This window comes from Pristiophorus japonicus, chromosome 5 (assembly GCF_044704955.1).
Source record: "Pristiophorus japonicus isolate sPriJap1 chromosome 5, sPriJap1.hap1, whole genome shotgun sequence".
In the NCBI taxonomy this organism is placed as follows: Eukaryota; Metazoa; Chordata; class Chondrichthyes; family Pristiophoridae; genus Pristiophorus; species Pristiophorus japonicus.
Genome location: NC_091981.1, coordinates 220,818,379 through 220,834,461, shown reverse-complemented (window position 1 = coordinate 220,834,461; position 16,083 = coordinate 220,818,379). Strand labels below are relative to the sequence as shown.

Here is a 16,083-nt window from a genome sequence, read left to right as displayed (position 1 = left end):
CCCTCCAAAGCTAGTCTATCCTTCCTTAAGTAAGGTGACCAAAACTGCATGCAGTACTCCAGGTGTGGCCTCACCAATCCCCTGTACAGTTGCAGCAGGACCTCCCTGCTTTTGTACTCCATCCCTCTCGCAATGAAGGCCAACATTCCATTCGCCTTCCTGATTACCTACTGCACCTGCAAACTAACTTTTTGGGATTCATGCACAAGGACCGCCAGGTCCCTCTGCACCTCAGCATGTTGTAATTTCTCCCCATTCAAATAATATTCCCTTTTACTGTTTTTTTTTCCAAGGTGGATGACCTCACATTTTCCGACATTGTATTCCATCTGCCAAACCTTAGCCCATTCGCTTAACCTATCCAAATCTCTTTGCAGCCTCTCTGTGTCTTCTACACAACCCACTTTCCCACTAATCTTTGTGTCATCTGCAAATATTGTTACACTACACTCTGTCCCCTCTTCCAGGTCATCTATGTATCTTGTAAACAGTTGTGATCCCAGCACCGATCCCTGTGGCACACCACTAACCACCGATTTCCAACCCGAAAAGGACCCATTTATCCCGACTCTCTGCTTTCTGTTAGCCAGCCAATTTTCGATCTATGCTAATTTCCTCTGACTCCGCGTACCTTTATCTTCTGCAGTAACCTTTTGTGTGGCACCTTATCGAATGTCTTTTGGAAATCTAAATACACCACATCCATCGGTACACCTCTATCCCATTATATCCTCAAAGAATTCCAGTAAATTAGTTAAACATGATTTCACCTTCATGAATCCATGCTGCGTCTGCTTGATTGCACGATTCCTATCTAGATGTCCCGCTATTTCTTCCTTAATGATAGCTTCAAGCATTTTCCCCACTGCAGATGTTAAACTAACCGGCCTATAGTTACCTGCCTTTTGTCTGCCCCCTTTTTTAAACAGAGGCTTTACATTAACTGCTTTCCAATCCGCTGGTACCTCCCCAGAGCCCAGAGAATTTTGGTAGATTATAACGAATGCATCTGCTATAACTTCCGCCATCTCTTTTAATACCCTGGGATGCATTTCATCAGGACCAGGGGACTTGTCTACCTTGGGTCCCATTAGCCTGTCCAGCACTACCCCCCTCGTGATAGTGATTGTCTCAAGGTCCTCCCTTCCCACATTCCTGTGACCAGCAATTTTTGGCATGGTTTTTGTGTCTTCCACTGTGAAGACCGAAGCAAAATAATTGTTTAAGGTCTCAGCCATTTCCACATTTCCCATTATTAAATCCCCCTTCTCATCTTCTAAGGGACCAACATTTACTTTAGTCACTCTCTTCCGTTTTATATATCAGTAAAAGCTTTTACTATCTGTTTTTATGTTTTGCGCAAGTTTACTTTCGTAATCTATCTTTCCTTTCTTTATTGCTTTCTTAGTCATTCTTTGCTGTCGTTTAAAATTTTCCCAATCTTCTAGTTTTCCACTAACCTTGACCACCTTATACGCATTGGTTTTTAATTTGATACTCTCCTTTATTTCCTTGGTTATCCACAGCTGGTTATCCCTTCTCTTACCGTCCTTCTTTTTCACTGTAATATATTTTTGTTGAGCACTGTGAAAGAGCTCCTTAAAAGTCCTCCACTGTTCCTCAATTGTGCCACCGTTTAGTCTGTGTTCCCAGTCTACTTTAGCCAACTCTGCCCTCATCCCACTGTAGTCCCTTTTGTTTAAGCATTGTACGCTCGTTTGAGACACTACTTCCTCACCCTCAATCTGTATTACAAATTCAACCATACTGTGATCACTCATTCCAAGAGGATCTTTTACTTGGAGATTGTTTATTATTCCTGACTCATTACACAGGACCAGATCTAAGATAGCTTGCTCCCTTGTAGGTTCTGTGACATACTGTTCTAAGAAACAATCCCGTATGCATTCTATGAATTCCTCCTCCAGGCTACCCCATGCGATTTGATTTGACCAATCGATATGAAGGTTAAAATTCCCCATGATTACTGCCATTCCTTTTTCACATGCCTCCATTATTGCCTTGATTATTGTCCGCCCCACTGTGAAGTTATTATTTGGGGGCCTATAAACTACGCCCACCAGTGACTTTTTCCCCTTACTATCTCTAATCTCCACCCACAATGATTCAACATTTTGTTCATTTGAGCCAATATCATCTCTCACAACTGCCCTGATATCATCATTTATTAACAGAGCTACCCCACCTCCATTCCCTTCTTGTCTATCTTTCCGAATTGTCAGGTACCCCTGTATGTTTAATTCCCAGTCTTGGCCACCCTGCAACCACGTTTCTGTAATGGCCACCAAATCATCCCCATTTGTAATGATTTGTGCCGTCGACTCATTTATTTTATTTCGAATGCTGCATGCGTTTAGGTCAAGTGTTTTAATACTAGTTTTTAAACCATGATTTTTAGTTCTGACCCCCCTTCAGCCTCTTTATATTCATACATATTGTCCCTTCCTATCACCTTGTGGTTTACACTTACCCCAGTGCTACTCTGCTCTGTTGCCTCTGCCTTTTGCATTCTTTCTTGGGGTCCTGTTCATCTGAGCTCTCACCCACTCTAACTAGCTCAGAGCCCTCTCCTTGGCTTCCAAATACTCCTCGCATTAAGACTGGCTTGAGTAGTTTTACAAGTGTTAGGCAGGCTACGTGTTAGTGGTTTACCTCTCGATCAGGAGGGTGTGGGTTCCTATCCCATTGCAGGACTTGAGCAGATAAACCAGGTGTTAAACCTCTTCAGGCGGATGTAAAAGATCCCATGGTAGCGGGCACAATTACAAAATTTGCAAATGACATAAATCTTGGAAGTATAGTGAACAGTGAGGAGGATAGTGATAGACTTCGTGGACATAGACAGCTGGTGGAATGGGCGGAGACATGGCAGATGAAGATTAACGCAGAAAAATGTGGGGCTACATTTTGGTAGAAAGAATGAGGAGAGGACAGAGGTGCACAAACAGAGAGATCTGGGGGTATGTGTATACAAATCGTTGAAGGTGGCAGGGCTGGTTGAGAAAGCAATTAAAAAGGTTTACAGAATCCTGGGCTTCATAAGTAGAGGTCTAGAGTACAAAAGTGTAGAAATTATAATGAACCTGTATAAAACACTGGTTTGGCCCCAACTGGAGTACTGTGTCCAATTCTGGGCACCACACTTTTAGGAAGGGTGTGAAGGCCTTAGAGAAGGTGCAGAAAAGATTTATGAGAATGATTCCAGGAATGAGGGACTTCAGTTACGTGGATAGACTGGAGAAGAACATAAGAACATAAGAAATAGGAGCAGGAGTAGGCCATATGGCCCCTCGAGCCTCCTCCACTATTTAGTATGATCTTGGCTGATCCGATCATGGACTCAGGTCCACTTTCCTGCCCACTCCCCATAACCCCTTATTCCCTTATAGGTTAAGAAACTGTCTATTTCTGTCTTAAATGTATTCAAAGGCCCAGCTTCCACAGCTCTCTGAGGCAGCGAATTCCACAGATCCACAACCCTTTGAGAAAATACATTTCTCCTCATCTCAGTTTTAAATGGGTGGCCACTTATTCTAAGATTATGCCCTCTAGTTCTAGTCTCCCCCATTAGTGGAAACATCCTCTCTGCATCCATCTTGTCAAGCCCCCTCATAATCTTATGCGTTTCAATAAGATCACCTCTCAATCTTCTGAATTCCAATGAGTAGAGGCCCAACCTACTCAACCTTTCCTCATAAGTCAGTAAAGAGCTGGGGTTGTTCTCCTTGGAGCAGAGAATATTGAGAGGAGATTTGATAGAGCTGTTCAAAAGCATGAGGGGTCTGGACAAAAGATAGAGAGAAACTGTTCCCATTGGCAGAAGAGTCGAGAACCAGAGGACACAGATTTACGGTGATTGGCAAAAGAACCAAAGGCGATGTAAGAAAAAACTTATTTACACAGCGAGTGGTTGGGATCTGGAATGCACTGCCTGAAAGGGTGGTGGAGGCAGACTCAATCTTTTCTTTCAAAAGGAACTAAGATAAGTATCTGAAGGAAAACATTTTACAGGGCTACGGGAAAAGGGCAGGGGAGTGGGACTAGCTGACAGTCAGCACAGGCTTGACTGGTCGAATGGCTTTCTTCCATACTATAACCATTGTATGATTTCATGGGCCCGAACTTGGTGAAAGCTAAGGCCCACCCAAGTGTCACCCAAAGGACCGCCGCGAGACCTGCCGGTACTTTTGCAGTGAGATTCCTCAAAAAGATCTGCAAACACCACCCGGCAGCAAAAGAACGACTTACACCGTGAATGTGGGCGGCAGCGGGCATGAGCTCCCAATCTCGCCGGCAAATGCAACCCTCACCAAAGTGTCGCCGAGGATTGAGTCGGACCCAGGAAGGGGGGAACAGATAAAAATAAAAATTTACACAAAAAAAAACACTGAAAAACCTTCAGGGGACCCCATCCATCTGAATCGCTGTAAAAAAAAGAAGTTTACTAACCTTTTTTTGCAGGCCTTCATACTTACTGTTGGGGTTAGACCTGCCTCCATGTGGTGGTCCTTCCCCCTGCTGCCTCTGACACCCCCCCCGAAGGAATCTGGCAGCTCAGCAGGCAGGACGTAACTTACGTGCCTTGTGTGCTGACGTCAGCGGGCATTGTCCAGTGGTCCTCCCCTCCCGCCGATGGGAGGCCCCGAGGAAACTGGCACCGAGGGGAGACTGCCCGGCAGTAGTCGGCGGCAGCGGGCGGTGAGTGCACCAAGTTCGGAGCCTATGATTCTTTCTACGGAACAATCCTAAAGAGGGTGCATGAACAGAGAGACCTGGGGGTACCTGTGTACAAATCGTTGAAGGTGGCAGGGCAGGTTTAGAAAGCGGTTAACAAAGCTTACGGGATCCTGGACATCATGAATAGAGGTATAGGGTACAAAAACGTGGAAAATATGAACCTGGATAAACACTGGTTCAGCCTCGACTGGAGTATTGTGTCCAATTCTAGACACCACACTTTAGGAAGGGTGTGAAGGTCTTGGAGAGGGTGCAGAAAAGATTTACGAGAATGATTCCGGGGATGAGGGACTTCAGTTACATTGATAGACTAGAGAAGCTGGAGTTGTTCTCCTTAGAGCAGAGAAGATTGAAAGGAAATTTAATAGAGGTGTTCAAAATTATGAGGAGTCTGGACAGAGTAGATAGAGAGAAGCTGTTCCCATTGGCAGAAGAGATGAGAACCAGAGGACACAGATTTAAGGTGATCGGCAAAAGAACCAAAGACGACATATGAAACAACTTTTTTACACAGCGAGTGGTTATGATCTGGAATGCACTGCCTGAAAGGATGGTAGAGGCAGACTCAATCACTGCTTTCAAAAAGGAGCTGGATAAATACCTGAAAGAAATATATTTGTAGGGCCATGGGGAAAGGGCGAGGGAATGGGACGAGTTGAGGCTCTTGCAGAGAGCCAGCACGAACTTGTCGGTCGGAATGACCTGTGCTGTAACCATTCTATGATTCTATGATATTTGAAGAACAGCGGAGGACCTCTTCCTGAGTCCTGGCCAAGATTTATTCTTCAACCAACACCAACAAATACAGATTTACAAATCATTTATCTCATTGCTATATGTGGAACCTTGCAGTACACAAATGGACTCTTGGGTTTGCCAAAGAACAGCGATTATAATTCAAAAGTAATTGATTGGCTGTGAAGCACTTTATAAAACCCTGTTGATGGAATACATGTTCTTTCAAATTCTTCTTTCTCTCCTACCTACCACTACACAAGTACTTTTAGCAGTGGAACTTCTTGATGTGCTTTAGACTTTTGTGTATTGAGTTTCTTTCCCAAGCTGTGAATCTATTTTCTGCAGTACTGTGGTATGTAATGAATTTTAGACTTTTTTCACAAACATAATTCATACATATGTTTCCTGTTATAAAGTAGGTAATGTTGGTCGAGTTCCAAAGAACATGTCTTTATATCTTGTGAATTGTTTGGCTAAAATAAGCAATTTGCATTCTCAGTCATCTTGATCTCCTTCTGGAATGTACTTTAGCAGCTGTTCATTAGATTTTGCATCATCCCTGCTAGGGCAGTGGAATTTGCTGCCTTTTGAATGATTAAAGTCTCTTAATTCCTGTGAGTCAGAAAATCACATTCTTATTTTTTTCCCCTATCTGTAAGTAGCTGTTTTCAATTATAATTTTTAAAAATTCATTCTCGGGATGTGGCTATCACCAGCATTTATTACCCATCCTTTATTGCCCTTGAGATGGTGGCGGTGAAGGTGCTCCCACAATGTAGGGAGTGCCAGGATTTGGACCCAGCGACAGTGAAGGAACGACTATATATATATCCAAGTCAGGGTGATATGTGACTTGGAGAGAAAGTTGGAGGTATTGGTGTTCCCATGCACCTGCTTCCCTTGTCCCTCTAGGTCCTGCTTAACCCGTACCACTGAATAGAGGCCTAGCTCTGTCGAGCCGTGTGGTGGCTGGTGTGTAATGGTCACCATACGTTAAAAAAATACCTGCACAGGCATCTTCCACCCCCTCAATTGGAGTTCAGGACTGGAACTTCGAGTCCTTCATTGAAACATCTGTGAACTCATGTGGAAGAAAGTTATCCTCGTTCAAGGGAACACCTATGATGATGAAACATAGAAATATAGAAACATAGAAAATAGGTGCAGGAGCAGGCCATTCGGCCCTACGAGCCTGCACCACCATTCAATATCATGGCTGATCATGCAACTTCAGTACCCCATTCCTGCCTTCTCTCCATACCCGCTGATCCCTTTAGCCGTAAGGGCCACATCTATCTCCTTTTTGAATATATCCAACAAACTGGACTCAACAACTTTCTGTGGTAGAAAATTCCAGAGATTCACAATTCTCTGGGTGAAAAGATTTCTCCTCATCTCGGTCCTATATGGCTTACCACTTATCCTTAGACTGTGACCCCTCGTTCTGGACTTCCCCAACATCGGCAACATTCTTCCTGTATCCAACCTTCCAGTCCCGTCAGAATTTTATATGCTTCGATGAGATCCCCTCTCATTCTTCTAAATTCCAGTGAATATAAGCTTAGTCGATCCAGTCTTTTTTCATATGTCAGTCCTGCCATCCCGGGAATCAGTCTGGTGAACCTTCGCTGTACTCCTTCAATAGCAAGAATGTCCTTCCTCAGATTAGGAGACCAAAACTGCACACAGTACTCAAGATGTGGTCTCACCAAGGCCCTGTACAACTGCAGCAAGACCTCCTTGCTTCAATACTCAAATCCTCTCGCTATGAAGGCCAACATGCCATTTGCTTTCTTTACTGCCTGCTGTACCTGCATGCCTACTTTCAATGACTGATGTACTATGACACCCAGGTCTCATTGCATCTCCCCTTTTCCTAATCTGTCACTATTCAGATAATAATCTGCCTTCCTGTTTTTGCCACCAAAGTGGATAACCTCACACTTATCCAAATTATACTGCATTTGAAATGCATTTGCCCACTCATCGAACCTGTCCAATCACCCTGCAGCCTCTTAGCCTCCTCTTCACAGCTCACACTGCCACCCAGCTTAGTGTCATCTGCAAACTTGGAGATATTACACTCAAATCCTTCGTCTAAATCATTGATATATATTGTAAATAGCTGGGGTCCTAGCACTGAACCTTGCGGTACCCCACTAGTCACTGCCTGCCATTCTGAAAAGGACTGGTTTATTCCCACTCTTTGCCCCCTGTTTGCCAACCAGTTCTTTATCCACGTCAATACATTGCCCCCAATCCCATGTGCTTTAATTTTGTACACTAAACTCTTGTGTGGGACCTTGTCAAAAGCCTTTTGAAAGTTCAAATACACCACATCCACTGGTTCTCCCTTGTCCACTCTATTTGATACAGCCTCAAAAAATTCTAGAAGATTTGTCAAGCATGATTTCCCTTTCATAAATCCATGCTGACTTGGACCAATCCTGTCACTGCTTTCCAAATGTGCTGCTATTACATCTTTAATAATTGACTCCAGCATTTTCCCCACTACCAATGTCAGGCTAACTGGTCTATAGTTCCCTGTTTTCTCTCTCCCTCCTTTTTTAAAAAGTGGGGTTATATTAGCTACCCTCCAATCCATAGGAACTGATTCGGAGTCCATGGAATGTTGGAAAATGACCAGCAATGCATCCACTATTTCTAGGGTGGTGGAGGTCGCGGGTTTGGCAGGTGCTGCTGAAGAAGGCTTGTGGAGTTGCTCCATTACATGCTAGATAGTACACACTGCAGCCACGGTGCACCAATGGTCAATGGAGTCAATGTTTAAGGCAGTGGGTAGCATACCAATCAAGGGGACTGCTTTATTCTGGATGGTGTCTAGTTTGTTAAAGACAGTTAAACGAAAGAGGAAAGAGTGAGGACAAGAATCGTAGACAAATGCAGCGATATAGAGATGATGTTTAGTGAAATTGTGAGAGGCATACATAGAGAGGGAGGCACAAAATGTTGTCAACAATCATAAAGAGAAAGACCCAATTAGGAAGTGGGATATAAGCAGAGAAGTAGTTACACTTGGGGTAAAAATGTATTTTGGGCAATAATACAAAACAGGCAATAGAACATTGGCAGCCCATTTTACAGTCCATCCAATTTTCTTTTCCATTGATTTCAATATGAATTTCACTTTCATTATATTTGTCTGTAGGCCATAGTACACGACTAGTCGGACAAATAATTCCAATAGTGATATGCAGCTTATGCAACAGATTTTTTTTTTTTTTTTAAATTCGTAGCCAATCGTTCCAATTCTTTGTCAAATCACAAACGCCAGAGGTCACCTTGGGCCCATTCAAGGATCACTCTGCGCCAATGCTCTTAGCCAAAAGGCCTAGAGCCACTGCACCGTTCCTGGAAGTACTGCAATACCAGGTTCGTGCCATGGAGGTGGATGGGTCAGGTCCCCCACACACCTCCGTGGAGGTGGATGGGTCAAGCCACCCCACCCACCTCCTATTTCCAAAAAAGCAAGCATATACCTTCCTGATCCAGGGAGAACCACCTTGGGGTTATGGTGGTTACTCCCCTGTCAGGTCAGTTACGCATGATCTTAGCCAAAAGGCCGAGAAGCTTATGCAACAGATGCTGTATGTGCTCTCAGGGTTGGGAAGCTCCAACACCAATCTCTGTTAAAATAGAGCTGAATGGGAATGCAGACAGCTTCTTTTTGTCAGTGATATCTCCAGAGCAGCCTGGAAAAATGGAACTTCATGTGGGCTTGAAATTCCAAATATCTTTTAAAATATACAGGTATTTATATTTATATTTTTATAATGACATGAGATAAGTGGTTTGCACAAAATGTACTGCCCTAGATTTTGCGATCCCTTAATGTTGTATATGTATATTTTAAGAATGTGATTTGTCCCCAAAGCTGTATCATAGAATCTTACAGCACAGAAAGAGACCATTCGGCCTGTTGCGCTCTGTCGGCTCTTTGAAAGAGCTGTCAAATTTAGTCTCACACCCCAGCTTTTTCCCCCAAACTCTGCAAATTACATAAGAATATATGAACATAAGAAATAGGAGCCGCAGTAGGCCATGCCACCCCTTGAGACCGCTTAACATTCAATAAGATCATGGCTGATCTGATCTTGGCCTCAACTCCACTTTCCTGCGAGTTCCGTATAACCCTTGACTCCTCTATAGATCAAGAATCTGTCTATGTCAGTCTTGAATATATTCAATGACCCAGCCTCCAAAGCTCTCTGGGGTAGAGAGTTCCAAAGATTCACAACCCTCTGAGAGAAGAAATTCCTCCTCATCTCTGTCTTAAATGGGTGACCCCTTATTCTGAAACTATGCCCCCTAGTTCTAGATTCCCCCACGAGGGGAAACATCCTCTCAGCATTTACTCTGTCAAGCTCCCTCAGAATCTTATATATTTCAATAAGATCACCTCTCATTCTTCTAAACTCCAATGAGTACAGGCCCAACCTGCTCAACCTTTCTTCATAAGACAACTCTTTCATCCTAGGAATCAACCTCGTGAACCTTGTCTGAACTATGTTCAATGCAAGTATATCACTCCTTAAATAAAGAGACCAAAACTGTACACAGTACTCTCGGTGTGGTCTCATCAATGCCCTGTACAGCTGTAGCTAGACTTCCCTACTTTTATACACCATCACCCTTGCAATAAAGGCCAGCATTCCTTTTGCCTTCCTAATTTCTTGCTGTACCTGCATGCTAACTTTTGTGTTTCATGTACAAGGATACCCAGATCCTTCTGTACTGCAGCATTCTGCAGTCTCACTCCATTTAAATAATATTTTGCATTTCTATTCTGGATAACCTCACATTTTCCCACATTATACTCCATCTGCCATTTTTTTGCCCACTCACTTAACCTACCTATGTCCCTTTGTGTCCTCCCCACAACTTGCTTTCCACCTATCTTGGTATCATCAGCAAATTTAGCTACAATGCACTCAGTCCCTTCATCCAAGTCATTAATATAGATTGTAGATAGTTGAGGCCCCAGCACTGATCCCTATGGCACCCCACTAGTCACAGTTTGCCAACCTGAAAATGAGACATTTATCTCGACTCTCTGTTTTCTGTTAGTTAGCCAATCCTCTATCCATGCTAATATATTACCCCCAACACCATGAGCTCTTATCTTGTGTAGTAACCTTTTATGTGGCACCTTATCGAATGCCTTTTGGAAATCCAAATATGTTACATCTACTGGTTCCCCTTTATCCACCCTGCTCGTTACATCCTCAAAACACTGTAATAAATTTGTCAAACACGATTTCCCTTTCATAAATCCATGTTGACTCTACTTGATTGTATTATGATTTTCTAAATGTCCTGCTACTACTTCCTTAATAATGGGTTCCAGCCTTTTCCCAATGACAGATGTTAGACTTACTGGCTACAATTTCATGCTTTCTGTCTCTTTCCTTCCTTGAATAAGGGCGTTACATTTGCGGTTTTCTAATTTGCTCAGACCTTTCTAGAATCCAGGGAATTTTGGAAGATTAGTTGGAAGAGAAATGAGTTCTTTTCAAGTACATGCCTAATTTTCTTTTGCAAGTTCCTATGGAATCTGATTCCACCACCCTTTCAGGTAATGTGTTCCAGATCATAACAACCTCTGTGTGAAAAAAATTCTGGTAATTTTCCCTATCGTTCTTTTGCCAATTATTTTAAATCTATGATCTCTAGTTACCAACCCACTTGCCAGAGGAAATTGTTTCTCCTTACTTGCTCTATCAAAACCCCTCATAATTTTGAATACGTCTATTAAGTCTCAATCTTCTCTGCTCTAAGAAGAACAATCCCATCTCTCTCTAATCTTGCCACATAACTGAAGCCCCTCATCCCTGGTATCATCCTGGTAAACCTACTCTGCACCTTCTCCAAGGCCTTGACATCCTTCCGAACATGTGGTGCCTAGAATTGTACACAAAACTCTAGCTGAGGCCTAAGCAGTGATTTGTAAAGGTTTAGCATGACTTCTTCGTTTTTGTATTCAATGCCCCTATTTACAAAGCCAAGTATTCCATATGCTTTCTTAACTACCTTATCAACTTGCCCTGCCACCATCAAGGATTTGTGTATATGCACTCCTATGTCCCTCTGCACTTGCAATCCCTCAAAATAGTACCATTTAGATTATGCTGCCTCTCCATGGTGTTTCTCCCAAAGTGTATCATTGCACACTTATCTGCATTAAATTGCATCTGCCATGTTTCTGCCTGTTTCACCAGCCTGTCCTCCTGAAGTCTGCTGCTATCCTTCTCATTGTTTGCAAAGTTTTGTATCATCAAAATAATTCAAAAACGTACTCCATATACCCAAGTCCAGGTAATTTCTTCTTCTTAGGCAGTCCCTTGGAGTCAAGGATGACTTTCTTCCACACTAATATGAGTTCTCAGGTGACTGATGAGTCCAATTCTGGATCTACAGTCTCTATCACAGGTGGGGCAGACAGTAGTTGAAGGGACAGATGGGTGGGTGCTTTGCTTGTTGTGTGCTCCTTCCGCTGTTTGCACTTGGCTTCCGCTTGCTCCCGGCGAAAAGACTTGAGGTGTTCGGCGCCTAGTAAGAGTTTCTACAGGTACATAAAAAGGAAAAGAGTGGCTAAAGTAAATGTTGGTCTCTGAGAGGATGAGACTGGGGATTAATAATGGGGAACAGAGAAATGGCAGAGACTTTGAACAACTATTTTGTATTGGTCTTCATGGTAGAAGACACTAAAAATATCCCAATAGTGGAAATTCAAGGGGTGAGAGGGAGGGAGGAACTTAATACAATCACTATCACTAAAGAAGTAGTACTCGGTAAAATAATGGGACTAAAGGCAGACAAGTCCCCTGAACTGATGGCTTGCATCCGTGGGTCCTAAAAGAAGTGGCTGCAGAGATAGTGGATGCATTGGTTGTAATCTAACAAAATTCCCTGGATTCTGGGGAGATCCCAGCAGATTTGAAAACCGTCCCTATTTAAAAAAGGAGGCAGACAGAAAGCAGGAAACTATGGACTAGTTAGCCTAACATTTGTCGTTGGGAAAATGCTGGAGTTCATTATTAAGGAATCAGTAGCAGGACATTTGGAAAAGCAAAATTCAATCAAGCACAGTCAGCATGGTTTTATGAAAGGGAAATCATGTTTGACAAATTTGCTGGAGTTCTTTGAGGATGTAACGTGGAGGGTGGATAAGGGGGAACCAGTGGATGTGGTGTATTTGGATTTCCAGAAGGCATTCGTTAAGGTGCCACATAAAAGGTTATTGCACAAGATATTAGCATGGATAGAGATTGGCTAACTAACAGAAAACAGAAAGTCAGGAAAAACGGGTCATTTTCCAGTTGGCAAACAGTAACTAGTGGGGTGCCGCAGGGATTAGTGCTGGGGCCTCAACTATTTATAATCTACATTACTGACTTAGATGAATGGACCAAGTGTAATGTAGCCAAGTTTGCTGATGATACAAAGATGGGTGGGAAAGCAAATTGTGAGGAGGACACAAAAATTCTGCAAAGGGATATAGACAGGTTAAGGAAATGGGCAAAAGTTTGGTAGATGGAGTACAATTTTGGAAAATGTGAGTTTATCCATTTTGGCAGAAAAAATAGAAAAGAAAATTATAATTTAAATGGAGAAAAATTGCAAAGTGCTGCAGTACAGAAGGACCTGGGGGTCCTTGTTCATGAAACACAAAAAGTTAGTATGCAGGTACAACAAGTAATCAGGAAGGCAAATGGAATGTTGGCCCTGATTGTAAGGGGGATAGAGTATAAAAGCAGAGAAGTCCTGTTGCAACTGTACAGGGTATTGGTGAGGCTACACCTAGAGTACTGTGTGTAGTTTTGGTCTCCGTATTTAAGGAAGGATATACTTGCATTGGAGGCTGTTCAGAGAAGGTTCACAAGGTTGATTCTGGAAATGATTGGCTAACGAACAGAAAACAGAGAGTAGGGATAAATGGTTCATTCTCGGGTTGGCAATCAGTAACCAGTGGGGTGCCACAAGGATCAGTGCTGGGTCCCAACTATTTACAATCTATATTAGCGACTTGGAGGAAGGGACTGAGCGTAACGTAGCCAAGTTTGCTGAAAATACAAAGATGGGAGGAAAAGTAATGTGTGAGGAGGACACAAAAAATCTTCAAAAGGACATAGACAGGCTAAGTGAGTGGCAATAATTTGGTAGTTGGAGTATAATGTTGGAAAGTGTGAGGTCATACACTTTGGCAGAAAAAAATCAAAGAGCAAGTTATTATTTAAATGGAGAAAGATTGCAAAGTGCTGCAGTACAGCAGGACCTGGGGCTACTTGTGCATGAAACACAAAAGGTTAATTTGCAGGTACAGCAAGTGATCAGGAAAGCCAATGGAATTTGGGCCTTTTTTGCAAAGGGGATGGAGTATAAAAACAGAGAAGTCTTGCTATAGTTGTACAGGATATTGGTGAGGCCACACCTGGAATACTGCATGAGGTTTTTGTTTCCATATTTTAGAAAGGATATACTTGCTTTTGAAGATTCACAATATTGATTCCAGAGATGAGGGGGTTGACTTATGAGAAAGGTTGAGTAGGTTGGGCCTCTACTCATTGGAATTAAGAAGAATGAGAGGTGATCTTATCGAAACGTATAAGGTTATGAGGGGGCTTGACGGGTGGATGCAGCGAGGATGTTTCCATTGATAGGGGAGACTAGAACTGGCAGGCATAATCTTAGAATAAGGGGCCGCCCATTTAATACTGAAATGAGGAGAAATTTCTTCTCTCAGAGGGTTGTGGATCTGTGGAATTCGCTGCCTCAGAGAGCTGTGGAAGCTGGGACATTGAATAAATTTAAGACAGAAATAGACAGTTTCTTAAACGATAAGAGAATAAGGGGTTATGGAGAACAGGCAGGGAAGTGGACCTGAGTCCATGATCGGATCAGCCATGATCGTATTAAATGGCGGAGCAGGCTCAAGGGGCCATATGGCCTACTCCTGCTCCTATTTCTTATGTTCTTATGTTATGTTCTTATGAGGGTCTTGATGTATGAAGATAGGTTGAGTAGTTTGGGTCTATACTCATTGGAGCTCAGAAGAATAGGTGATCTTATCGAAACATATCAGGTAATGAGAGGGTTTGACAAGATGGATGCAGAGAGGTTATTTATCCAATCTTAGGGGAAACTAAAACTAGGGGGCATAGTCTCAGAAGAAGCGGTCACCCATTTAAAAGTGAGATGAGGAGGAATTTCTTCTCACTGTAAACCTGTGCAATTTTCTGCCCCAGAAAGCTGTAGAGGCTTGGTCATTGAACATATTTAAGGCGGAGATAGCCAGATTTTTGAGTGATAAGGGAATAAGGGGTTATGGGGAGCGGGCAGGAAAGTGGAGCTGAGTCCATGATTAGATCAGCTGTGAACTTATTAAATGGCGGAGCAGGCTCGAGGGGTAAAATGGCATACTCCTACTCCTATTTCTTATGTTCGAATGTTCCCAGATGCTTCTACACAATATTGAGCGGTCTTGGGCCAGGGATTCCCAGGTGTCGGTTAGGATGTTGCACTTTTTCAAGGAGGCTTTGAGAGTGTCCTTGAAGCGTTTCCTCTGCCCACCTGGGATGCAGTTGAAGTTTCAGAGCTCTGAGTAGAGTGCTTGCTTGTTTTGGGAGTCTAGTATCGGGCATGCGAACGATGTGGCCCGTCCTTCGGAGCTGATCGAGCGTGGTCAATGCTTCGATGCTGTGGATGTTGGCCTGAGCGAGAATACTGACGTTGGTTCACCTATCCTGCCAATGGATTTGCAGGATCTTGTGGAGGCAGTGCTGGTAGTACTTCTCCAGTGCTTTGAGGTGCCTGCTGTACATAGTCCATGGGCTAGACTTTCCACTTTGCTGTCTATCGCTCAAGCAATGTTCCAGTGATTTCGATGTCCCAGCCTTACCGATTGCTTGCTCATTGCCCATTTTTTGGATGCCGATTTTCCACTCGGCGCTGGGCCAGCGATGTGAAATGGTGGTGCAAAAGGTCAGCGATGTGACGTGCACCCAACGAACGGCCAGCGATGTGGAATGCAAAAGCTTCCCTAGCAATGGGCTTCTGCGCATGCGATTTCTTTTTTCCGGTTGACAGCATTTTGCACGTTTTGGGAGGTCAGGGGTTATCTACACATGCGCATGAGGCCGTTTGTGGTGGGGGAGAGAGAGCGAGAACGAGAAGGAGATGAGAGCTAGCATTGGAGTGAGAGATTTAGGAGAAAGTGAGAAAAGCGAATTTAAATCAAATTAAAAACGATAATATTGTGAGAAGATAATTAGGAGCAAAAGGAGATATCATTGAAAAACGTAAATTCAAAATATAAAAACTTATAGAAAAAATAAATATTCATCAATATGTCAGCATCATCATCAGAGAGTGTGGTGGAGGCTCGCAAAAGGACCAAGCCTTTCTCAGATGAATCAAACGAGGTCCTCGTTCAGGAGGTTTACTCCAGGTGGGGCGGGTTAACCCGGGGTGATAGTGGGAAACCCCCACGCTGGGTGTACAAGAAAATATGGACCGAGATTTCCGACGTCGTCTCAGTGGCATCTAACGAGGCGAGGGGGTCCGACC

The 16,083-nt window shown here is 43.3% G+C and overlaps 1 pseudogene; it reads right to left on the bottom strand.

The window, feature by feature from the left end:
- Positions 1-8,852: 8,852 nt before the first annotated feature.
- On the bottom strand, positions 8,853-9,091 carry LOC139264894 (U2 spliceosomal RNA; annotated as a pseudogene).
- Positions 9,092-16,083: the final 6,992 nt, after the last annotated feature.